Source organism: Canis lupus, chromosome 17 (assembly GCF_003254725.2).
Source record: "Canis lupus dingo isolate Sandy chromosome 17, ASM325472v2, whole genome shotgun sequence".
NCBI classification, from domain to species: Eukaryota; Metazoa; Chordata; class Mammalia; order Carnivora; family Canidae; genus Canis; species Canis lupus.
In genome coordinates, this window is record NC_064259.1 from 31,504,880 (window position 1) to 31,508,195 (window position 3,316).

General features: G+C 35.1%; 1 non-coding gene across 1 annotated transcript; it reads left to right on the forward strand.

The window, feature by feature from the left end:
- The first annotated feature begins 2,642 nt into the window (after positions 1-2,642).
- Positions 2,643-2,717, forward strand: LOC112665128 (small nucleolar RNA SNORD59). The gene has a single exon (XR_003140235.1). It is a non-coding gene; the product is annotated as a small nucleolar RNA SNORD59 (small nucleolar RNA).
- Positions 2,718-3,316: the final 599 nt, after the last annotated feature.

Genomic DNA, 3,316 nt, shown 5'->3' on the forward strand with positions numbered 1-3,316 from the left:
GTGTAACACTTTTAAGTTGCTGATACCAATATTTAGGGTTTACCTCTCACCTAAGGAGAGCACTTGCCAGTCATTCCAAATCAATCCAACATCATGTCTGCAAATCTGAATGTGGTCTGTTTTCTGCTACATGGTGCAAGTCTCTTAGTGTTTTTGTCCCCATTCTCTTCCTCTTCTAATAATACTACACCTGGGCAATAAACATGTCTCTTAAAATGCCAACAATGAAAATATGGAAGTCCTGAAGGGAAACTAAATTTGGAATGAATAAGAGTTTACTTTGAAGCATGTTAATTTTGAAGAGCATCAAGGAAGGGACATCACAAGGGCAGTGACAGATTTAGGAAGTGCAAAAGGCAATTAGATCATGATGTGTAAATGTGAGTCATAGAAATAAAGATGGTAGAATCATGGGATACTCCAAGTGAAAAGTTTGAGAGTGTAGAGCAATGGTGAGCAACCTCTTTTTCTTTCCTTCATTTTTTTTTAAGGACCACTTAGGGGAGTCTGGGTAGCTCAGTGGGTTAAGCGTTGGACTCTTGATTTTTGCTCAAGTCATGATCTCAGGGTCACGAGATTGAGCCCCACGATGGGCCTGCTTGAGATTCTCTCTCTCTCTCTCTCCCTCTGCACAATCCTTCTTAAGAAAGAGAGAACAACTTAAAAGGAGCAAAAAGTGTTTATGAACCTTTTTTTTAAAAAACATTCAAAGTGAAAATAGTGTTACTGACTTCCATAACAAGAACTTCTGCTCTGGGATGATTATTAAGATATGAATACCTGTTCTTCTCCCAGGCAGTGTTTTCTAGCCTGTCCTAGCTTGATATATTTGTATGCAGAATTTAAGGTAAGGGGAGTAGAGACATGAGTGGAGAAGTGAGAAGAGAAGGATAAGTAAGCCAGAAAGGAGCTAAGTGAACCTTTAAAGTGTTGAAAGAAAGGGAGAAGGGAGATGGCCAAAAATACCAACAAACTGGGTTCTAGAGAAAGAGTTTAGAGGTTATATATAAGACTAGAGAGAATAGAATGGAATGCAAGTGTGCCTCTGTAACCATAAATGGCTTCCTCTGATGTTCTTTGAGAGCAATAAAGATAAACAAAGGTTGGAATACCTTTTTAAAATTACTGTGATCCTAAGCAGAGTCTGACATAGGTGGGACACCAGGACTTATTAGGGTTGCAAGAAGAACGCCAATGAGAAATTTGGCAATGGTTCTGAACTGCTACAATGTTATCTGGTCATACTAAGTCATGACACAGAAACAGCTTTCAAATCTTTTACCACTTAATTTACATTGCTTTTTAAAAGGTATACATGTTTTTACATTTATAACTTATTTTATCTTTGGAATGATTCCTTAAATTATTATCATCCATAATTTATAGATGAGGAAATTGAAGGTTAGAGAAGTGAAAGACAGAAACAGATCAGGATTAATGATTAGATCCAGTTAATTGAACATCTACTGAGCCTTGCTTACTGAGATTCAGGTTGTGCTATATATGAGGAAACGCAAAAATGGTTAAAATGTGCATGCAATCCTCAGCCATTATACCATTCTGGCTTTACTCTTTCCCAGTTCTCTCTGAGAGGATGGATCTCTCTTCTAAGCCTAGGCCAGGCTAGTTCATAACGAGATCCATCTGGGAGCATCACTGACACAGCAAGATTACAGGAAGAATTGACTCCAGGGTACTCTGGCAGTTCCAAGTCGGTGGTGTAGTCATCAGAATTGCAAGATAAGGAAGATCTGGGAACTCTTATACACTACTGAGTAGAGAATAAATTGGTACAATTACATCGGAAGACAATTTAGCAATATCTATTAAAACTAAAGAGGCCCTTTTCTTACATTTAACAATTCCACTTCTCTCTATATATATCCAAGAAACTCTCCCTTAAATGCATAAGGAGACATTTAAATGAATATTCATTGAAGCATCATGTATAACAGGAAAATAATTGGAAACAGCCTAAATGTTCATCAACCTGAGAGTGGTTCAGTAAATTGTATGATCACACAGTGGAATACTATATTGTAGTTAAAATAAATGAACTAGAACTAGAGCTATAACATACATCAATCTAAAAAAATAGAATATCTAGTGAAAACAAGAAAGTGGCAGGAGATATGTAAAGCATGCTACCATTTATGTTAGCTTCAGACCCATGAAACAATAGTCCACATTTCTAAGTGTGATAAACATTTTAAAATATTAATTGTAATAATAACTCCAAATTCAGGATAGTTGTTACCTCTGCTGAAGAAGGAGAATGACAGAGTATGTAGATGCCTTTAGCCAAATCTGTGTCCCCTCTTAAAAGTGGATCTGAAACACATATGGCAAAAAGCAAATATTTGATAAAATTTGGTGGGAAAGGAGAGTTCATATTATTATTTCCTATATGCTGTAGGCTCGAAATATTTCATTTAAAAGTATATAGGGGCCTTCAATCCTGGAATTCTGGGATTTTTTTCTTGGTGCAGAAATTTCTTTATTCCCCCTTTTCTCATGTTGAAACTCCATCCATTTTTTGATATTTAATTCAAGTCTCACTACCTTATTGAGAATTTCTGTGGCAATCTTGTTAGTCCATGCTATGCTCCATAAAGTTCTGTAGGTCTAGAAGGTACTCTTGTATTCTATGATGATTTTATCAAAATGACTTTTGTTTTTCTGAGTATGCTGAAGCCACATATTAAGTATTGAGAAGGAGTAGAAAAAAAATAAAGTTCCTTTGTACACTATGTTTGTATGACCAGAATTCTTTCATTTTGTTGTTTAAATATATATTGCCTTGCATTAATATTTGGTTTATTGAACATAAATTTTGATTCTCTAATTATATTGTAAGAGCCTTAAGAGCAGGGACAATGTCTTGAACTTTTAAAATTCTTCCCCAGTGTCCAGTGGAACCTAACCAAATACTTATTAAAGAAAAATGACATATAAACCAATAATTATTATCCTTCCTACAAAACATTTATATAGAATGTTGAAAATACTAGTTGGAGCTACATTTGCTTTTATTTTCCCAGAGAGAGAATAGTAATGAACTGTGAAATGACCAACACTCAGGCAGCAGAAGGAGAAAAAGAAGAAATAATGGTTTTGTATATTACACATTCTGGATAATCAGCTCTTGAATGATTAAGTGTAGAAAATCTCTTATGAGTAAAAGCAGATTTTAAAAATATATTTTATGACTGTGGACTTGTTTTATAGATCATTTCCAGTTTTCAGATGATTCCAGGCCAAACTTACAAATTATTTTGGAAAAACGTTTCCTCTTACGATATGCTAGATAGCCATG